This window comes from Mastomys coucha, unplaced genomic scaffold (assembly GCF_008632895.1).
Source record: "Mastomys coucha isolate ucsf_1 unplaced genomic scaffold, UCSF_Mcou_1 pScaffold20, whole genome shotgun sequence".
Taxonomy (NCBI): domain Eukaryota; kingdom Metazoa; phylum Chordata; class Mammalia; order Rodentia; family Muridae; genus Mastomys; species Mastomys coucha.
The window spans coordinates 71,492,295-71,516,265 of NW_022196903.1; the positions used below are offsets into that span (position 1 = coordinate 71,492,295).

The following is a 23,971-nucleotide window of genomic DNA, read 5'->3' on the forward strand; positions in this document are numbered from 1 at the left end:
CAAAAAAAAAAAAAAAAAACAAAAAACAAAAACAAAAACCAAAAAACCAAAACCAAAACCCAAAACCAAAACCAAAACAAAATAAAACAAAAAACTTTTTTGTGTGTGTGTGTGTGTCTTTCACTTGTGAATACAGATTGCTCCTGGGTGGGTGCATGCATGTGATCTGCCAGGAGTTAAAGCAGCTTAGCCCATTACCATTACAATGAATTATTCCAAACACAGCAGTGGAATAAGTCTTGTGCTCTGGGTAGTACTTTGGTTGAAGTGACAATCTCACATTTAGCTCTAAAGACATTCACAGCCAGGTGGTTTAGATAGTGGATTCTCCCAGATTCCCGTTTGTGTCAACAACATAAGTGAAGAACACTGTAAATACAATTTAAACACTCACGTGTTTTGATGGCATGAGCAAATTTAAATCTTCCTCCTATCAGTCATCCCCTTTATATTTTTTTCTCTTTAAAAGTGAAGTAGGTTTACTGTAGAGAATGCTTCTAAAATGTTCTGTCTTTATTTGGTTTGCTTTTCTCATTTTAATATTGACTGTTCTTGGTTCATGCCACACAAGGTAACTTTTCTCATGAGGTCTTTGAAGAGTGCTTTATTTGTGGACTAAACAAAGGCAGACAAGAAAGCAAAACAAAACAAAACAAACAAACAACTCCCCCCACCACCACCAAAAATGACAGATGTGGCAACATGTAGTGTGGAACTCAGCAGTCTCCGTGCACAGTGAACTGTTGGTTTCTTTTGGGCAAATCCAAATCTTGAGCCCAGTGGTTCCCAACTTCCTAATGCTTTGGCCCTTCAATACCATTCCTGATGTGGTGACTGCCAACCCTAAAACCACTCCCATTGCTACTTCAGAACTATAATTTTGATACTGCTATGAACTGTAATGCAGATATCAGTGTTTTCTGATTGTCTTGGGCAACTTCTGTGAAAGGGTTGTTTGACCCCCCAAAGGGTCATGACTCATGCACAGGTGGAGAATCACCAATCACATCTCACTGTCTCTCTTGTCAGAGAAGGACTGCAGAGCAGTCTTGAGGCACCCAAACAAATGCCTTTTTTTTTTTTCAGAAAATGGTTCAGGATCTGTTTGTAACATTAAGAACATTTTTGGGTTGGTTTTTTTTGTTTGTTTTTGTTTTTTTGTTTGCTCTTTGTTTGTTTTTTGTTTGTTTTGTGTGGGTTTTTTTTGTTTTTTTGTTTTTTGTTTTTTGTTTTTGGAATGCTGCCAGGTATGGTGGCAATATAATTCTAGCAATTGAGAATCTGAGGCAAGTGTACCAAGACACCAAATCCAGCTCTGATTGCCCTGCAAGCCTGGAAATATGAAACACTGTCTCAAAAGAACTAATAGAAACACATACACACACACACAAATTATGAATTATCACCCAGATGAGAGTTTGGAACCTACAAGTCACTGAGTTCCCCAAAGTGACTCTCATATATGCTGAAATTTAAGAAAACTATTGCACAGCTCAAAACCATGATATATGCATATATGATGGAAGTTCAATAATCTCTGTGTAAGTTATCATTTGTGGACAAAGGATGTGTGTGTGTGTATACATATATGTGTTTATATATTATAAGTATTATGTATGTATGTATTATGAATGGATGGATGGATGGATGGATAGTTGTATGTGGTTGTGAGGTGCTTGATGTGAGTGCTGGAAACTGAGCTTGAGTTTTCTGGAAGCACTCTTAACCTCTAAGCCATCTCTCCTGAACCTAGGTTTATTTATACATATCTAAATGATAAAAATAACTATGTATTTGAGAATTTTATCTTTAAAATACTAGTAATTTTATGAGCTAAGAGCAGCTAGCAATTTTTAAAGCCCAAAGAATAAATGCTATGAAAGACATTATTGATGTAAAGTCAACCAACTCTGGTATACAAGAATGTGCTATACAAATTGTAGCAATTCAGGTTATTATGAAAAAAAAACTGGGGAAAATCTAGATAAAAAGGTGGTTAAGCCAACTCTCAATGACTAATTCAATATAACAATGAATTATGTAACATTCAATAATGTTGAAGCATAAAAAATTACATGGGATGTCATTTAATGACAAATTTATTATTCATGATATCAGGCAAATTAATTCATCTCAATCATGCTGAGATTTTTGAAGTTTGAAAACAGTAAGATAAATGACTATTTTGGGTACTCATTTTAATGTTCTTATCCTCTTGGGTGATATGCTTAGGATTTTTCGTCTTTAAAGAATGCCTGTTTTGGGTCAATGAGATGCCTTGATGAGCCAGGTGCCTACCACCAAGGCTGCCACTTGGGATTCAATGCTTGGGACCCATATGACTGCAGGAGAGACTTGACTCATCCAAGTCGTTTTCAGATTTCTGTATATGTATGTATGCCATGGGAGCACATGCCACCCTCCCCCCCAACACATACACCAAAAAAAAAAAAAAAAAAAAAAAAAAAAAAAAAAAAAATTGAATAGATGTAATAAAAAGGTCTAAGAGATATTTACTTATGTGATACAAACATACAAAGAGCACAGAAAAAATCTGTTCTGCTTTTGCTTTTCAAAGCATTCAAAATGCATGGTGGGATGTTTCCTTCTCAACACTCATTGTGTTAATGTGGCAGCTCCTCACCACTGATCACAGAACAACTGGACTTTTCCTAGTCTATTCTCTAACTTGATTAGATGTGTTTTGCTTTACTGTTGATTCTCCTTACTAATGATCACAAATGAGTGATTTCTGAAATTCAGCCTGGTATTTATTTTTTTTTTTTCTGTAGAAATGTGTTACTGTCATCCTCTGAGAAACAGAAATGGATAGGTGCTGGAAGTCTCAGGCCCTAGCATCACCAATACTAGAGGCATGGGCATCGACAGTAGTGGGCAAAGGTGTTGGCAGCATCAGGGAAAGCAGGATGCGAGCCCCAGCAGCTAGGTGGGTGCAAGGTCCAGCTATGAATGCGTCAGGAGAGAAATCTATTCTCCAAAGTGTTATACCTCAGTAAAATAGCCACTCTCAGATGATTCTTGATGAAATATCATGGATAAGGACCTTATTCATGTGGATAGGGACCTTATAAACCTTAAGGAGTAGGGTGGGATCCAGTGGTAGCTGCATGGTATTGGCTCAGTTTGAGATGCTAATGATGTTCTATTTGCATGGAGAAGGACTTCAGGTGGTTTCCCTACTTGATTGATTATAATAGTCCTCTCAGTCGGGTGTCATAGGTACATTTTCCAGAACAGGTAGAGTTAGTTAGACAGGGAGTTGGCCCCACTCCTATTCTCAATTCTGAGTTTTAAAGAGCTTGGGCTCACTCAGCCTTACCAGTTCTTCTGTCTGGTGGCATGGTCTACTTTTTGGTTGTTTTACTGAGCTGGAACAGGTTCCACAGAGGACAGCAGCTGGTGCCCAATGTGAACCATAACCAGCTGATACATACCACAGCTGGTGGCCCATAAAGATCCATATAGAAACTCTGGTTTGATCAAAAAGCTTGAGTAGCCCCTGAACCCCGGCCCACAGCTTTTGCATTAACCCAAAAGACCTAAGTGTCCCCACTCTGAGGACAGGCACTCTGTCATTTTCCAACTTTTGTTTTCAAATGGAGCTACTGCTCTGACCCGTGTCTGGAACCACACACTCTGCTCTGGAACTAACAAAATCCCGATCCCCATGCCCACACTGGCATTACCTGTAGGGTGTCGCCAGGCACCTATGCCTCCTATCTTTCTGCTGTACTTTCCAAGGTTTACAGAAAGCAACACTCCTTTCTGTGCACAGCCAAGGAAACACATGTGGAAAGGAGGACCTGCCTGCTGGAGCAGAAGGCTGGCATTGCAGCAGAGCAGGCTCCTCCCCCTGCATCTGGGCAGGAAGAGCCTGCCAAACAAAAAATAATGGGTGGAACCTTGCTGCTGACTGCTTGGAACAACACAGCTCACCCAAAACTTCTTTGTTTCATGCTTCTCTGCTTAAATGCTTGTTCTCTCTAACAGGAACACCTGAAACAATGTTTGTGTTTTTAAACCCCAAATTGTTCTAAAAGCATTTTAATTTCCTTAAAAATTATTTGGAGCTGTACTACTGTATCTACCTCCCACAAGTCAAGCAGACTACCTTAATGACGATTATTCAACCCTTAATTAAAAAAAAATAATACTGTCTACTTAAGCCAGTTTCTTTTTCACAGATAAGCTCTTACTGCCTGTTCTAGATACATAATTAACATGGTATTTTCTTCCTCAGCTACCTGAAGCAGATGAATTCCCCACTCTTCCCTTAATATAACACAGGTGACTTCCCACTTAAAGAACTCCTTCCAGGAATAAAATTCTCTTTATACCCTTCCCTCTTTTCTAGGGCTATAGGAATGGACCACATATGTGCTGCCAATCAAACTGTTACAAGCTTAACATGTATGTTGGCATATATATATATATATATATCCCTGTGCAGACATCCCCATGTCAGGGTTCTTCTGCTCCCCTTTGTGATCATTCCACAGGTTTAACTATGAGGAAGGAAAGACCGCACTGTTGTTTCAGGGCAAATTGAGACTAACTGCCATTTCCGTTGGACCTACTGGGTCCACAGCTAACTTGCTCAGACACATCAGCTCACTGCAAACTTTTCAAGATAAGCAGATGATGGCATCTACAGATGACAACCTTGGGTCCCATCAAGGACAGATGAACTTTTGCTAGGGCCTAATGACTGCTAAACTTGGGGGGACTTGCATCATATTGATGTTTATGCCCTCAATCAACTGTACAGACTTGCTCTGGAGATTTCAATCCACTGAGCAATTATGTTGGTTCAATAATGCCTTCTCTTCCTGGATCCCACCCTGCACTACCCCTCTGGCTTATGTTGTGTTTTATTTTGATGCTTACACTGTGCATTGTCAAAAATTTAAACTACAGAAAACATATAAGACAGAAACTCCAGTGTTATCTTTCCTTTATAAAAACCAAAAGGAGTATTTGTGGGGCAGGTGGAAAGTGCCACCAGGCCAAAGAGCTGGTAAGGTTGAGTGAGCCCAAGCTCTGTAAATCTCAGAAGTGAGAAGGATAGGAGTGGGGTCACTCCTTGCCTAATTCTACTTGCTCTGGAACAGGTAGCCAGGACATCCCACTGAGATGATCATGGTAATCAATAATACAACATCAAAACCTAGAGATCTCATGCTAATGAGATATCCAGATAGACCCCCAGTTTTTAGCCAATGTGTTAGCATTCTGTCTAAACTCCACCCCTACACTTACCTGGCAACAGCCAGGTGTGCTGCTCCCCAGTTACTTGGCAACAACCAGATAGGCTTGACTATATAAGGGGCTGCTTCCCTCCTTCTCCTTCGTTTGTTCCTCTCTTGCTTCTCTCTTGCTGTTGCTCTCCCCTGCCCCCTCACCCTTCCCCGCCTCCTCATGGCCATCCTGTACTTCTTTACTCTCTCTCTTACTCTGCCTTTCTCTGCCTCTACTACCCTCAAACTCCCCTTCTCGTGCCCTAAATAAACTTTATTCTATACTATACCATACTGTGGCTGGTTCTTCAGGGGGAAGGGATGCCTTGGCATGGGCCTGCTGAGACATCTCCTTACCTCATTCCTTACCATACTCCCATAGAACATATTCTTTCTCTCTTTATCTTTTTATAAACACATCACAATGACCATTCCATTCATGGCATTTCTTCCTACAAAAGGTATTTAATCCCTGGTTCACCCTGAATAAGGTGTATGTGTTCAGATCTGCCTTCAAGCAAAGCAGTTTGAATGAGCAAGGGCCTCTTAATCAAGGATCAATGCAGGAGGAAGCCTTCTTCAAGAGCTAGACATACATTTCTCAGAGAAGGCCTTCTCTCTTTAAGGCCATCTACTCTCCTACTCTCAGCACTCACTGTAAATAAAACTGTGTTCTGCTCTGTACTGGGCTCTTGCCTTCCCCTTCCTGCCTGGGAAAACATGGACTGAGGACCATCACTATGGATGGAGTTCTGCCTCCCCTGAGCAGCATCTCATTGGCACCTGGGACAGCATGTTTCCCATGCTAACCTGTTTCACCATGTTCTTCCAGCATCTTTCCTCTTTACTGTACTTGGGACAAAGATAATGAATGCCATAAGGATAGATGCTAAAAGGCTGTGCCTTTTGAGACTCAAGCCAGGGACCAAAATGTCTGTTAACCTTCAAGGAGTAGAACTCTGGCCTTGATATACATCAACAAGTAAAACTGGATTTTGAAAAAAAAATGTTTTGTTACAGAACATAGCTATTTGTTTAGCTCATAAAATGTGTACATATAGAGAAAAATCCAATTTCCTTTTTTCAGCTTTAAATTAATTTGCCTGTGTTGTGTTACTCTTCCGTTCTCCATAGGATTTTTTTTTTTAATTTCCAGAGCCTGCCTGCCTACCAACCCCCACTCTTCTCTTGGATAATGAAATCCCCAGGCATCCATGATCTATGAGACTTTATCTCACAGTGGCTAGAAAGATAATAACGTAGAAATTAAACCTACAAATATTTGGTGTCATGGTGCCTTAGTCCATGTTTACCCTGTTTATGTTAGCAATCCCATGTAATTTATTTTCCTAATAGTGTCAAAAGAGTCAAAACTTACTGTGCACCAAGTTCTAAGAGTATCCAAAGCATCATCTCATTTGTTTCTTACTATTTGCTTTGACAAATTAGAGCCCATACCAGTTTAAAGGTAAGCATTACATCCTTATTGTACTTGCCTACATTTTTTTCAGAATTTTGCCTTTCCGTTTTCTTCCTTCATCAAATATATATGTATATGATTTATATACATTGATACACATACACACACACACACACACACACACACACATACATATATATATGCTTTATTTTTGGGAAATGCCTGTGATTTTTAAAGTTCTTTTCCAATATGGCAAAAAGCATTTATGGGCAGTCAATACCAGTGGAGTATGTGGGAACAATTGCATAAGAACCTGAAAGTAAAACCAGGCTGGATGCACAGAACACATTTGTACACAGGCTCAACTAAAGAAGGAATCCACTCCATTCCGCTTCTGTCCACCACTGCATTAAACTTTTTTTTCATTTTTTTCCATTATAATATAATTACACCATTTCCTCCCTTTCCTTTGCTTCCCCCCTCCCCCACATCTCCCACATAAACCTCTTTGCTCTATTTCACATTCATGGCCTTTCTTGTATTAATTGTTTACATACATAAATGTATGTAATTTACATACATAAGTGTATGTAATTTACATACATATTCTTAATACAAACATATAACTTGTTCAGTCCATATAATATTATTTGTATATTAGTTTTCAAGGCTTACCAACAGGTACTATAGAACTACAGGGAAGAGCACACTTACTTGTATTGTAACTTAATACAAAGAGAATAAAATTAGTCCTTGACCAGCAGCAGCCCTCTTCCTCACAATGACCACTTAGCAAGCATCTTTTGAGGTTTTTCTGATTTGCTTACCATATAAGTACACCAAGACCCCAGGCTGTGCAGCAGACGTTTAACAAGGAAATTCTTGCCTCTCTGAAGTGTGAGCAGACGAGTGTACTTTAGCACCATAAATTTGAATCTTTGACTTTTTAGTCTATTGATACAATTTTTAAAATATGGTCCAAGACATGTGAGAAAACTTGTTTACTGCATTAACCTTGAAGGCAGAAAATAAAATATTAATTATTTTTAAAAAGGCAAGAATTAAAAATGAAACATCCCAATATCAAAATTGGTCTCCTTAAGTACTCTAGGAAACAGAATATGAAAGTGCCAGAAGTGTTTCAAGGCCAAAAAATATTAGGCACAGAACTCAGGGGTTACTCTACCAAGTTGAAATTTTCTAAAACCACAGTTTTTATGTTTTAGGTTTTTAATTCAAAAGTTAGATATTGGTATATTTACATGTATGGAGGAGTATGGGTATATATGTGCATGTGTCCACCCAACATGAGACTTATGCAAAGCAGTTGGTCAGTAACTCTGAGCAAGTCAATATATAAGTCCTTGCAAAGACAACCACACAGCCTTCAGCTGCTGATGAGGGTCTTGCTTGTGCCATCTGATATATCCCAGCCCCATACAATACTCCAACACTGAGAAGTGTTTCAGACCCGATGGAGTTGCCCTAATTTCACTCAGGCCTTCAGAAGGTGACAGCTATCTCCTTATCCTGCCACACAGAATGAGAAAGCTATCTGGGTCAAACAGAGCATCCTTACCCTAGTAGAAACTGAGAAAACTAAAGGATGCTCTGGATCTGAAGCTGGGTCCACATTGGTTAGAGCTAAATGTGTCCTGTTAAGGAAAATGTCCATAAACCCCTGCTTTTAAATGGAACATGTAGAAGAGTTTTTAACAATGATCACAGTGAAAGAAGATTCAGAGGTGCTACGCTAAATCCCCTGGACCTGTGCAACTAAACTATAGGGCTCACAGACAGAAGGCAATGTTTGCCTAAGAAGGCAAACGTATAACATTGGTACAGGTAGCTTCTATCCCCTATGCAGAAATATTGATGTGGGGAGTCACAATATATATATATATATATATATGTATATATATATATATACATATATATATATATATAAAGATGCAGTGTCATCAAAGAAACACATCATTTCTATAACAATGGTCCTCAGAAAGTATAAGCTTTTTGAAACTACAGAAAAATTAGTAAAACAATTGACATTCTGAGTGAGAAGATTACCAAACAGACTTTTATAAAAGCCTCAAAAGACTCCTAGAAATGAATGCATCAATAAGTACCATAGTTAAAACCCTCAGTACCAGAATTTCTAAGATTGAAGCATGTAGACAAAGACAATTTAAAGCTTACTAAAGTTATGATAAACTATTAATTAAGTAAATATCTGATTTATGGATTAAGAGGTTTTCACTTCCTTAATATTGGGAAAGATTCAGATGTGCAGGTGCAGAAATTCCTAGGACCCAAATAGGATTTCTGTAGTAAAACACTGACACTGACAAGTTAAACTAAAGAGGATGCATGAGTATGCAAATGAATTTTATGTTTGAGGACTGCAAAAGTTAGAATTGCTAAAATGTTCACATTATAGGTTCAAAGCAAAAAATCAAAATGCTAGTGGCACTTGTCACAGTCATTCACTTTTTAAAATTCTATAAATTCATATGGAAAGACAAGAAAATAAGCTTCCAAAATACTTTAATTTAAACAAAAGAAGGAAATGAGAGTCACTACAATACTCAATATTAAAATGTCGCATAGCTATTTTCATAAAAGTTTATTATACTCATACCGGAACTGACTTCTGAAACACATAACTCAGAAATAAATAGATATTTGTAGCCTGTTTTCAAAAAGTGCACACATTACAAAAAGACCCCAATCAACCAAATAACAACAATAACAACAACAAAAACAATCAATAGAACAAAGAGGAGACACTTCAACTAACTGATGTTGAGGAGGCAGAATGCCCTTAAGTATAGCCAACTTAAAATGAATCAAGTTGTGTCTTAAATTAAATCATAGAATCCACATAATGGAAAAAGAGAATGGACTCCTACAAGTTATACTCTGACATGCACCAAACACACACACACACACACACACACACACACACACACACACGAATAAATGTGATACAATATTTAAAACCAGTAACAGTTTAAAAACAGGAGTTATGGCCCAGCCTAGTTTACAGAGTTAGTTCTATGATAGCCAAGGGAACACAGAAAAACTCTGTCTTGGAAAAAAACAACAACAAATAAACAGACAATCCCACAAAACCAAAACAACAATAACAAAAACAAAACAGGTAATTGAAATAAATGACCCATTGAACTCCCTTAAAATGTTTTAACGCAGGAATGTTCTAGCTCAGCTAGAAACAAACTGTGGAATAAAATCCCATGCTTTCCTAAAATGGCCTGAATGAGCATAGTATTTCAGAATAGTGTATAGTTTATTAAAATACTACAAATCATGCTATAAACTTCAATTCTCCTTCGCCATCGTTTTCATGAATGTGCTTAATTCTATAAACCTGAATAGTTAATTAGTGTCTTCTGGAAATAATTCAATGCACAGTAACCATTCAGATTATGCTTCTTCAGGAAGAGCAAGTGATAAAATGACTTGCTATTAATGTACAAATGTAAGATTCATTTTCCTGTTATAGAATCCAATGACAGAAATAGTGAATAGCAATTCCATTTTGAGAAATTTATATGCATGTCTATAATGAACTCTCTAGTCTTTAAACCGTTCTTGACTGAGAGGCAGAATCTCAACTATTTAAAAGCAGTCAACAAGTCCTTAATGAGTTTGAATTGGAGGGTTGTGTACTCAGATGGTATCCTAATAAAGAGTAATGACAGGAAAAGGAAAAGTGGGTTTATCTGAGAAAAGACAAAGCATCCAGAACCCATTTAAAAGCATCAATCGATTTAACTCTAAGCATGAACATAAAACAAAGCAGGGGACAACAAAAAAGGAGAGAGAAAAGGAAATGTGAATTGAATGTTCTTGCCAGAAGGCTCTCTCACAGCAAGTTTGCAACAGCCTGAGAAATACCACCTTAACCCATGGAAACAGATGGACCAGTGGTAAAATTTGAACCAATCTACTCCATAAACTACTAGGCATATAGAATACGCTTACTTTATATTTCAAACCATTATAGACGTGGACTCTAGTCAAAGTTAATGTCAAGATATGGGAAATTTTTCTTTAAAAGAAAACTGATAGTTACTTGTCTTTCAGGGTCTCAGATTTTTCTAACAAACTACTTGTTTAAATTCCATTTTGAAATTTTAAAAAGAAAATGATACAGAAATAAGGTCTCAGCTCTTTCCTCCATGTCTGAAAACTTCTATAGGTCAGTATGATGGATACACAGCCCTTGTAAATCTTCCTGATGAGCAGGCCCTACATAGGAATTATGATCTTCACCTTGACCCACTTTAGACATTCACATTCATGTGAGCTAGGGATACATCCAGAAAGATTTTCATAAATGCAATTGAAAACTGTTTCAAACTTTCAATCTTGGTGGTTTTGATTCTTCATTATATTCAAAGGACCACATGATAAAGAACAGAATTTATCGAGTTTAATAGAAGAAGTCAATTGAAGACCCCTGGCTCAAAGATGTTAAATGAAGATGACGACTGGCTAGAAGAGAGAAACGGATGTGAAACAACAGTTTGGTACCTTCTCTTACCCTAGCCTTTCTATATATATTCATGCCAAATAACCACCACAAAAGTCTCACCTTGATGGAATAACATCACTTAGGGTCATACTTTAAAAATACTCTTTCTAGGCTGGAGAGGTGGCTCAGTGGTTCCGACTGTGATACCAGGGGTCCAGAGTTCAATTCCCAGCAACCACACAGTGGCTCACAATCATCTGTAATGGGATCTCAGGCCCTCTTCTGGTGTGTCTGAAGACAGCAACAGTGAACTAATATACATAAAGTAAATCTTAAAACAAACAAACAAAACAGCAATAACAACAACAAAGCACAACAACTAAAAAAAACAAAAAAACAAAACAACAACAAAAAAAACCTTTTCATGTATCCTTGGTGGCACCCAACATACATGGGTAGAATATATGTCTTGTCTTCCTAGCAAAGACATGGTAATGGTTGTTCCAGGTTTATCCTGCGGCTGTGCTAAAACACTTTGACCAAAAGCATCTTCTGAGAAGAATGGGGCTTCCCTGCTTATGCTCCATGTCACACTCTATCATTGAGAGAAGTCAGAGGAGAAACTCAAGCAGAAAACATGGAGGAAAGGTCTGGGCTAGCTAACTAATTGGCTCATGGTTGAATGGCTTCCTTATACAGCCCAGGACCAGCTGTGCAATAGACAGCAGAGCCTGCACTAGGCTGGATCTATGTATAATAATTAGCATAATTAACAGTTCTTCACAGACTTGCCCACAAGAAAACCCGGTGCAGAATGTTACTCCATTGTGACTGACTCTTTGCCCGTGCTTCTAGGCTTAACAGATTGACAGTTTTAAGGCAAATTGGAACACTTATATACATTGTGAGTTTTGCATATTTGTGTCAATGAACATGATGAGTGATCAAAGATGATTCTTGATATCTTGGGCCTCTGTGCAATAGCATGCACCAACATACAAATAACACACACACACACATACATGTATATGGACCAATTCACATATCTACAGACATGACTACTGAGCAAAACAAAACTGAAAAAAAAGTGAGGCTTACAAAGCCGTTAGTTATTGCTGAAATAAAAACAGCTTTGAAATCACTTCCTGCTCTGAATCCAGAACCAGAACAAATGTCTTCCACCCTCTTCATATCCCACAGCACTTCCTTTCTGTCTTGGCTACATATAACCACTTTCAGTCCATTAGAAATACTTATAGAATGATAGAATTAAGTGAGCACCATGTATTCTTCCAAAATTAGGAATTTTAAAATTTTAAGGAAATTAAACAGCATTCATCCTAAGAGAAATCATTTTTTTTAAAGTCTTTCCTAATTTGCCTTCCATTGCACTGATAAACACCATGATCAAAATCCAAATCAGTTTAAGTGTGTTCTTCAAGATTCCAGTCCACCATGAAAGGAAGTTGGAGTAGAAACTAAGGGATGGAACCTGGAGACAGGAACTGAAACAAAGGCTATGGAGGAGTGTTACTAACAGGCTTGCTCCTCATGGCTTGCTCAGTCTTTTACAATATATAACTGAAGACCCCTGCTCATGAGAAGACCACCCCATCTATCATTAATTAAGAGAGCACCTCACAGACCTTTTTTTTTGACTTTCATAATAAGTTTAATTTGGATAAAAATAGTGTAAGTTTGAGGCTGATGGGGGAACAGTGGGGCTCAGATCAAACAAAGGCAGTAACATTCTCAGAATTATCTCCCCCGGCCCGACCCCTGCCTGTGGTGTCCAGCCTTCTGGAAGGCTGGATTGCTACACTGGGGCTATTGCTAGTCAACTAGGGAGGGTACAAGTGGACCAGCCTGTAACCTCACTTCCAACCCAGGTATGGCCCCACTTTGTTGGTCGGTTGCGAGCACTGTCCTTACCAAGGCCCAGCGTCGTTTGCAGCTTTCTTCCTGTCTCTGGACCCTGGAGTTGGTGAGGCCGGTACTGGGGGCCATGTCCTGAGAGGTGAATGGATGTGCCTGTATCACTCAGTGCCACTCTCTGGCTTTAGAGCAAATGTTCCCTAAACTACAGAGGCAGTGTCTTAGTGTTGGAGCCAGGAATTGGCCCCTCCAGCATGGGGATCATTAGATGAAGTACTCTTCCTTCTCTTTGCCCTTGGCTGAGTCAGTCTCCATCTGGAGGATGGCGCTGGGCTCCCCTTCTGCAGGCTCATAGGTGACGTAGCTGCCTTTGTTCTTGTACAGGTAAAAGAAGATCAAGGTCACCACTGAGAGCAGGGTAAGGAATACCACGGCGAGAACAACTGCAATGAGAGCTGTGCTGGCCTCTTTGCCTTGTGGGGACAGGGTCTCAGGGGCCTGAAAAAACGGCGTGGTCATCAATTTTTCAGGAGAAGGTGTGGCTGGTAGGCTGTTCATTGTTGCTGAGGGCAGACTATCTCTTAGGGAAGCCTTGCCTACAAGCTTGACTGATAGAGGCATTTTCTCAATTGAGATTCTCTGTTCACAAATGACCCTGGCTTGGAAAATCTAAGCGGGAGAGTGGAAATATCTATGACATTCTCATGAGTGATAATTCCACAAGGCAGACAAAAACAGCAATAGCCAGATTATCAGCAGTTTGGGAATGCAAGAGAGTAAGGAAAAGCTGAATGTGATTGGAGTAAGAAGAAAGAACACATAGAGCATGTACAAGAGCTCAAGGACACAGGTCTGAAAGACAGGGCCTATTAGCTGCCTGCGTGTAGACTTAGAGTAGCCTTTAGCAAAGGAAAAGAAGTGAAATTAACCATCCCTTAACATCATCCTAACAAAGTGATCCCATAGAAGCCGTGCTGAATTAAAGGAAAAAAAAACATTTTTCATGATTAAAATTGTAACATTTTATGTTTAACTATTTTAAATGTCTGAAGAGTGAGTTAAATTGAGCAGCCTGTCTTTTCTGAAAAAAAAAAATGCCTTTGTGAAAGATAAAGCATTGGAAAGCATTTAAAAATGTACATGTCACTGGAATATTCCCAAATTTCAATAGTTGGGAGAGTGTTATATATTTGCTATGCTTCAATAAGACAGCTAAAGAGATTTCTATCTCATCTATTTATGAAACTCCCCCGGGGCATGAAAACAAGCTTGAGAAGTTTCAGTCAACAGTGTAAATTGGGAGTTCATGTTAAATAAGCCATTGAAAAACTACACTTTAGGATGAAATTACCATACCAGCCATTACCAAGGCACCACCACGCATTTGAAATAATAGCTATATTTTGTAATAGCATCATATTCAAGCATTTATTTTTTTTATTTTTTTTATTTTTATTTTTTTTTTTGTAACTAACCAGCACACCATAGGAGACCTTTGGAAACCAAACCACCTTATTTTCTGCTTTTTCTATTCAGAGCTGAAGAAGTAACATAGTAACATTATGAGCAGTTCTAGGACCCTAATGTACAAAACAGTTGGCTGATAAAGCTGACATCTTCATAAGCCTAGTACTGTTCTAAAATACACTTTTAATAGATAGTAGGATCTGTGAAATCATCCCAAGGGGTTGAGAGAGCCCAGTGCTGAGAGAGCCCAGGGAGAACATGGCATGGAGATTTCCCAGTTTTCAGAGATGGACAGTCTCTGTGTCAGATAAATGCTCATTATTCCATACATTAGAAACTCCTAAAGTTTTTCATTCATGCTATGCCAAGAGAAAGAGGTGAGGCTGGAGATATGGCTCAGGGGTTAAAAGTCCTTGCGTCTCTGCCAGGGAATCTGAGGTCATTCCTAGGATTCACATCAAGCAGCTACAACTACCTGTAACTCCTCTGGAAGAAGGAAATGAGGGGAGGCTGAAATTCTCCTGGCTTCCACTGGCCCACATAGGCACGTATGCATTCACATAAATGAAAAATAATAAAATGACTTTTAAATAAAGAGAAGAAATTAAAGAGAATGGAATCTATGGTCTTTTGAGTAACAAGCATAGTGAAGCGCATGCGAGTGCACATACATACACATGCTAGGATTTACATGGTATAGAACGAACGAGACCAGACAAATAAAAGCACAGGATAGTAGGGGAGTGTGGTAAACGTTGTGTCCAGAAACCTGAATTTTGAGCTGGAGAGAAGGCTCCGTCAGCAGTTAAGAGTGCTTGCTGCTCTTGTAGAAACCTAGGTTTGATTCCAGTGCCCTGATAGTGAGCTCTCAACCACCTAACTCCAGTTCCAATGAATCCAGTGCCCTTTAGGACTCCACAGATAACAAGCACACATGTGACTCACATACACAAATGTGCACAAAATACTACACCATAAGATAAAAGTGAATAAATCGTTATAAAATATTTAAAAGCTGGAGACAGTGGCTTATGAGGGGGGTATTCCAAAAGGACGCACAGGCAGCAGCCAGATGAGCAAGTGAGACAGCGTTCCCATGCACATGTGAACTGAGACACCCGAGTTCTTTTTATTGAGACTGGAAACCATTATAGAAATCATAAGAAAGGAGACCAATCAGGTTAAGGAAAGAAATTAGAAAATAGCTTGAACTTAATTTGAAATGGTCCACTTTTACTTTATTAATTTTTCATATGCACAACTTTCTGCAAGGCAGGCAAGTACTTTAGCATTGAGCTGTATTTCCAGCAAGAAAACTACCTTGGAAAAACAGTACTGATATCTTTTCTTTTCAGCACCGCTGAAAATAGTCACTGTAGCTACAAAATTAAACATACCTAAAATTTACAAATTAGCAATAAATCAACTGTCATTTAGAGTTAGCATAATAATAAAACCTTTTTGTTTTTATTAGTAAGACTGGATGTCTCAAATATGGCATAAGTCTGCTAGACAGGGTTTTATTGTTTGCTGAAAATTCAACTTTACTTAGCTGTCCTGAATTTATATTTGCAGATCTGGCAGCCATGGCCAGAAGAGAGAGGGTAGGATTTGTGTGGGTACTCACCCAAGCTGCTCAGAAGAAGAAAGAGAGAGATCGGGACGTCTCTCAGTGGGCAAGACTTGTGCTGCAAGCTTGCGGACCTGAGTCTAGGTCCATAAAACCCACATAAATGTCAGGTGTGTATGAAAGCTTGTCTAGAATTCAAGCCTCTGACGAAAGATATACTTGATGCCCAGAGTGAGCTGGTTAAGAACATGAACCACATCAGGCAGGCCTGATAATTGAATGAGAGAGGTTACCTCACTAGTAAGCTGGATGAATGAATGAGGATAACCCGACATCAGCCTCAGACCTCCACATCAATGTACAGCCATGTGAATGCATCCCAACATAACAAACATGCATACCACACACATACACATAAATTGGCACTTGATAATAAAAGGGAAGGTCATAATATTTTAGTAAACTTTAATGAAGATCACTTTACATATCAACCTTTAAAACCCATAATACCTTTGAACAGCTATTGTGAAGTAGGAAACTTCCTTCTAAGTGTTTAAAAATACATAATTTTGTATTTTTATGTGTATGAGTGTTTTGCCTATATGTATGGAGTTGCACTGCTATGGGGCCTGGGGCCTGGTGCCTGCATAAATCAGAATAGTGAATAAGATCTCTTGGGATTGAAATTAGGAATGGTTGTGAAGTATGTGGGGGTCCTACGAGCTAAACATGGTCCTCTAAAAAGCAACTAGTGCTGTTAATGACTGAGTCACCTCTCCAGTCCCAGGAAACTTGCTTTTAAATATAATAAACTATAACAAAAAAAACTAAACTATGTAAAAAAATATAGATTAAATATTGGAATTCTGAAAATATTCACCAGCCTTTTTATAGGCACATAAATACTGAGTTTATAAAAACATATATATACATAAAATGTATATACTATACATTTTATTATGTAGGTAAAAATTACCCCATTATTACTCAGTTTGGCTATTAGGTATTTAAGCATTAATATATATCTTTATTTAAAAGTTAGTGTTTTTACCTTTAAAAATCACACCATTATTAAACCTGTCAATGTCTTCATGAAACTTATGCCTCATTATGCAATTACATTCCACCACTTGCTAATTCTGCAAGAATGAGGAAGATAGAGCAATATAATCTTTAAATTTTTTAATTTTTATCTTTTTATTAGATATTTTCTTTATTTACATTTCAAATGCTTTCCCCTTTCCAACTCTTCCCTTCAGAAACCCCCTATCCAACCCTCCCTCCCCCTGCCTCTATGAGAGTGCTAACCCATCCATCCACCCATCCACTCACTCCTGTCTTTTCACCCTGGCATTCTCCTACACTGGGGCATAGAACACATCAGGTCCAATGGCTGCTCCTCCCACTGATGTCCAACAAGGCCGAGAGAGTCTTATTTAATCTTTCAATAAACATTTACCCATAATTCTCTATGTGTATGGCAGTGGAGATGAATACACGAATTGGACTTATGTCATCCCTGTCCTAAAGAATCTGTTCATCTAGTGGAGAAGCCATAGAGATTGCATCCATTCAGTAAGACAAGCACAGATGGGGCTGAATGCTTTGAAAGAATCCAACTGAAGGAACAAAAGAAGAGGAGGGGATATGAGCACGGAGGAATGTGAAGAGAGATGGGAAAAAGGTGGGAGAGAGAAACAGAAAAAAAATGATAGAGAAAATTCTCGGTCTCATTGACATCAGAGAACAGTACAAAATTGCTGAAAGATACAAAGATGATTTAAGGAAATGATAGTGTAGAGATGGACCAGTCTAAAGGGTCCAAGACACTGACAGATGGCCTCTCAGGCTTGAACCAAGTCACTAAGTGACAAGTGCAGCTCTCAAATCAGGATGTATTCACTCGTTTCACTTTATCCTGAGATAAAAACAGGTGCAATTTCTTAAAGAGTGTAGGGAGATCACAAACTTACTCCTTGTTTTCAGTGCTAATTCTGCATCCCACGCAGAGACAGGCAAGGAAGAAGAACCAGTTGCTACATGGTTTAGATGATAGTTCTGAACTCCACAAGAGAGAACCTGGATGATTAGTACTGATGAAAGACAGGATGGTTTCAAGGGGGGGGGGGCAAGAACAGGCCTCACCTCTGATGAGTCGCTTCTGATGGGCTGAAATAGAGCTCTGTTGTCAGCATGCTTGTTATAATGAAAACCATAGGGGTGAATAGACCCCCACAGGACAAAAAAAATGGAGAAAGAAAAGGATTACCAGGATGAAGCCCCAGACATCAAGAATATAAAAATGTGGAGACAGAGAATCAAAGAAAGAAACTTAGCATGAGGTATAGATCAGAAATCCATGGAGAGTCTCATCAGGGATGCTTAGTGGCTTGGAGGCCAAAAGAGGCTTGCTACTTTTCCAGGAGGCTTGGTTTTTGTTCCCAACACTCGTATTAGAGAGTTCAAACCACCTGTGATGCCAGCTTCGGGGGATCTGGCAGCCTCTTCTGGCTTCTGTTGGCAACTGGGTGTACAGGTGATACGCAGACACATATCCATCCACATACTTACAAATAAATAAATAAAAATAAATCTTTAAAAAAAGAGAACCCACCAAACTGGAATATCAGTGTCATCAATTAAGAGGTTTATTTTCAGAAATGTGTTAGATCTTCCCAGTGCTTTCTTTTACCGCCTGTCTTTCTTGAATTACTTGAAAGCAAAGTTTACAGTTTACACTTTCAACAGCAACATGGCAGACATGTAGAAGAACATGCTGACATGTCCTGCTCCTTCAGCTGAAACCTTGACAAGCTTTAATTAGTTTACTAGTTCTGAGTGAATGCAACATTATCGCTCCATTGGCAATCCTTTGCTCTAGGTGAGGGTTCCTCCTTTTCTTCCTTTTTGTCTCTAGTTCAAGTAAGGTTTCTCTGCCATCTGCATCAGAGTAATTATGATTACTGCCCTCCCATAATTTGTTCCTGGAAATTACTGAATTAGCTCACATAAAACTTCATTAATAGACTTGTTGCTAACACATTCAAATCTTATTCTTCTTTGACAGGACTTTCATTTATGAAGTTAATCTAAAATTTTATTTTCCCCATTGAAAATATTCACTGGAGCACTCAGATTAAAAAAGGAAAGAACACAAGGGGAAATAATTTTAACAGCTTGATTTTATTGTTAAACAGAATGAAAGAGTTTTTGAGAAAAAATAAGAGACAGTCATACATACCGAATAAAACACAGATTAGTCAATTTCATGTGTTCATTTGCAGGTTGAGGGATTTGTTTATAAAATGGATCCATGGCAGCACACTGCAGGCTTTTACCAGAATCAAGTGACACAGACAAGAGAAGGTAGACCACCTTTCAAAGCCTCACTCTTGGTGCTATCCCTTTATTATGGGATGTGTTTTACCTTCTCTCCTCCTTTACCTCCTTCTCAGCCCTGAAATCTACCCCACCCTCTTCTATATCCCTGCTGCTCCTTCTCTGTATTTGGCCCATTTTGCCTATGAGTCTTCACAGTCCACTGTTTAATACAACTTAGTTTAGCCCGACTTTAAGCTTCTTTTAAATGTCTTCTTTTCAAGTCTTATTTTACTCAATCACCAAATGAAATATATTTACTTTGCCAAATCAGAAAATGAAATAAATAAAAACTCCTAGAAGGCCAGGCAATGGGGGCACATGACTTTAATCCCAGCACTTGGGAGGCAGAGGCAGGTGGATTTCTGAGTTCGAGGCCAGCCTGGTCTACAGAGTGAGGTCCAGGACAGCTAGGGCTACACAGAGAAACCCTGTCTTGAAAAACCAACCAACCAAACAAACAAACAAACACACCACCACCAACAAAACAAACAAACAAAAAAAACAACAAAACAAAACAAAACAAAAAACTCCTAGAAGGCCCTAGGATGGCATGACACCCGGAGAAGCATGGGTGTCTTTCTCCCTTTTCAGAGCCTTTGGTTATCTGTGATTAGCTGCACATTCGTGGAGGGGAGAGTTCCATCTACGTTCAGAATCTAATGAAACTGAATAAGGACACTTAATTGCCACCTTAAGACAGCCCCTGTGAGCTTGTCACTTGTAAAAGAAATCAGGATCAAGAGGCAGGGAAATGTTTCAGGTGGTAAAGTGCTTGTACAAGCATGACAAACTAAGTTAGATGTAGTAAATAATATCTTCAGCCATACATACCTCCCACCCCAACACACACACACACACACACACACACGAGAGAGAGAGAGAGAGAGAGAGAGAGAGAGAGAGAGAGAGAGAGAGAGAGAGGTAACTCCTTGAGTTCATTCGTGTATATGATTTCAGACTGACTGCTTTGATTTGGATAAGAATTTACATGGTCCACCCCTGGAAAGGATTCATTCTCTCTCTCTCTCTCTCTCTCTCTCTCTCTCTCTCTCTCTCTCTCTCTTTCTCTTTCTCTCGCTCTCTCTCTGCAGTAGTTCTTGGCTAGTGGTAAGACTATTATTTTTATTATTATAAAATATAATGACTGCATTTATTCCAGACATTATTGCAAATAAATATTCTGATATAAGAGAATTCAGTACTTTCATCACTAAGAGAGTCAGTTTGTAGTCTCAAATCATGATAATGGTTGGCTGATTGAGTCTGGCTTTCCTAGGGAAGGCATGGGCAGATGGTGCCAGTTAACAGAGGGTAAATGTATGCCAAGCACAGTAAAATTACACCACAGTGCTCTGGATATCTGTGATTGAAAGCAGCTGTCTCTAACAGTGGGAGATGGATAACTCCTATTGTATTCCAGGGTGGTTTGTGTGTGTAAAACAAACAACTAAGCTAGGATTACACTAACATATTTTCTCATGGACAATGATTCTTTGTCTCTGAAAAATATCCTCAGTGTAATTAATGCTGGTTTTTAGCTAGGTTGCATCTTGGATTTATTTTGCAAAAAAAAAATGCTAGTAGATATATATGTGCATTGCATTCTTACATTTTTAATAGCTTAAGTATCATTTTCAAATCTCTCTCTCATGATGTGTGTGTGTGTGTGTGTGTGTTTAAAAAGACTTTATGTATTAATCAAGTTTCAAAACATGGCCAGCATACAGCTGGACATATAACTGAAAGAGCATCACTTCCATCTGGTATTAGACATTAAAATATTGAGCCTAATGCCCAAACAGAAATTAATCTGACTCTAGATTACATAGTCATCAATTAAATCTGTATCTTAGAAGTGGCCAATGACTGCTTCACACTTACCTGTGACCTTAATTCAAAAAAGTATTTCGATAGAACCATCTGCGATATATGCCATTTACTACTGACTTGAGAAGTGTTGACATTAAGAGATGAGACTATTTGTAATGTAAGCCACTAGATATATTAAATAGTCATTCAGTTAAATGTTAATGTAAGTGATAGAATTAAGTCCTCGACTCATGACCAGGTTACTTCTATTCAAGCCATGCAATTACTCTATATTTATGTATATATATTTTAAAGGAGAAAAGCTACACAATTATCAAAAATCCTTGTGAAATTTTATATGGTTCAGGCACAGGTGCCCTCAATTCAACTTAAAAGCTGAAAACTGGTATTTAAGGAAAAGAAAACACCATCCAAACGTGAAAATAGAACCTAGTAATAAAACATATGAAATACTTGGAAACAGGTTTAGAAAAAGATACAAAAAGTTATCAAAGAATGAACACTTTGACCAGATCCACCATTATATGGTGTTCTTGTATCTCTTATTTTTCCCCTATTTAGTTCTTTGACAGGAATGCATGCACAGCTGCTTTCATATTGTACTGTTATATACTCAAATGTATTAATCTGTGAATGAAGACATTTATCAATACTCATATTCTTAAGATAAATGGAAAAGGGTTCAGAGCAGCAAACCATGAGTCCTCCTTTTATATGACCATTGTTTTGTTCAATTTATAAATGACATGTTAAATAATGGAAATTGTTAAGAAGACATAATACAGCATAGGGAAACGGGGGGATGGGAGAAATGGCTTGGTTCTTAGAGGCACTTATTTTCTGAATGCTGCTTTTAATTCTGGATCAGGTGTGGTTGGTTTATCAAACCCAGAGCTGAAAATGAACTTTCCGTTTCTCTCATTGTAAATGTAGCTAAGGGAAGTAAGTACTCTTGGGAATCAAGGAGGGATGGTCTATTTGAGGCACAAATTACTACAGGAGAGGGCTAAAATTACAAACTTTCTCTAAACATGTAAAACCGATGTTGAAGATTTTAAAGCCCATACACTTATCACTTAGCTTCTGAGCTACTTATTAATACTATGAGTATAAGTCAAAGTCAACCGTTGAATTTCCTGCTGCATAACTTCACAGGACCCAGTGCATAATTCTCAACACGATATGAAAGTGGAAAAACAAAAAACCAAAAAAAAAAAAAAAAACCCTGTGGAGATTTCTTGCCTGTCGGGACAATTTAGAAGAACTCATTACACTTTTGAAACAGCAGTTGGTGTCATTTATCATGCATTTAATATTATTTATACAAGGAAATGAAGACCAGCATTTCAGTAGATGCTTTCCTGTTCTAATGGAACGACCTTTGGTTCATTAGCTTACTAACGATGGAGGGTAAATTCTCTCTTCTAATTCCAGGACTTAAATTCTATCAATGTCAATGTTGTCAGACAAATCTATAATTTTCATACATATCTTAATTAATATTATATAAAGTTATACTAGAAAATTTAATTTTTATTAATAGTAAATTCCTGATTTTTTTTTTTTTTTTTTTTTTTTTTTTTTTTTTTTTTTTTTTTTTTTTTAAGTAAGGGAAGGAATTTGATTGAACACATCAACTTCTACTTTTTGTGTTCTATGTTTTACCCACTATCGAATCTTTCAAGAAAGTGTGAAGTAGTAATGGGCTTCCCCTGGGCATTCGCTTTTGCTATGAACAGTATTTTATTTTTGAAGTTGTGTGCATGCATTTGATACACTGGTGCTGTGGTCCAATTTTTCTCTGTGTTCTACATTTTTCTCTAAATGTCAGTTGTGGAATTTATATCTAATATTTTACTATCTCCCTTTTTTCTTTTGTAGGTGTTCCAAGAAGCAGAGTTCACATCACATGGACCAGTAAGAGTTCATTCCAGGGCTGGAAGTAATTCTTTACATGCCACCATGTAAAAATTTCCAGCTTAACAACAACATGCACAAGAGAATTTTTATCACCCTATAGCATGCAAGTTAAAGCACACAGACACTGGCGGCATTTCATGGGTATTATAGTCAGTTGCATAGCTAAATCCGTTCTCACAACTGTGAAGTTATATGTCTGTAGTCTTTAAGTTACAAGATACAACCGTGGTAAATCATGGCCGCAGCAACTGGAAAGTAATACAGTCACTGTCTTTGCAAAGTGGGGCTTTGTTAGTAAGCCCTTGGATTGATTAAAGGAACATAGCAGATGAAAGAAGCCTTAATAGTAATGATGATGATAAAGTAATAATGATAATAAAAATAATCAACCTTCTTGGGCCAGTGAGAGGCTCAGCAGGTAAAGGCACTTTTCAACAAGTCTGATGACGGAGTTCTATCCCCAGACTCCAGAGGCAGAAGAAACTCTCCAAAATTGCCCACTGACCTCTTCACCTCACCACAATGAATGAATACAATATTTAAATCATTGTTTTCCTTACTAGAAGGTTTCTGTGGATTTTATTTTGTTTTTGTTTGACTGTTTTTAAGTATATCTCCTAAAACCTCTGCTAGTGATTGCTGAGAACATCAAGAACATGGTCCCAACAGTGTCTCAAAATATCCTAAAGAGATTTGTCAGAAATCTGATCATCAAAGGAGACAGCAGCAGAGGGATGGAATGCAATAAGTAA

At 38.2% G+C, this 23,971-nt stretch overlaps 1 protein-coding gene and 1 pseudogene across 4 annotated transcripts in view; both read right to left on the reverse strand.

Moving 5' to 3' along the window:
- The window catches only part of Ctnna2 (catenin alpha 2), a 1,113,581-nt gene that overhangs the window by 950,782 nt on the left and 138,828 nt on the right, over nucleotides 1-23,971 (reverse strand). The gene's annotated exons all lie outside the window — the stretch shown is intronic.
- On the reverse strand, nucleotides 11,835-17,328 carry LOC116099102 (annotated as a pseudogene). The gene has a single exon (XR_004122075.1). The product of XR_004122075.1 is annotated as a small cell adhesion glycoprotein pseudogene (transcript).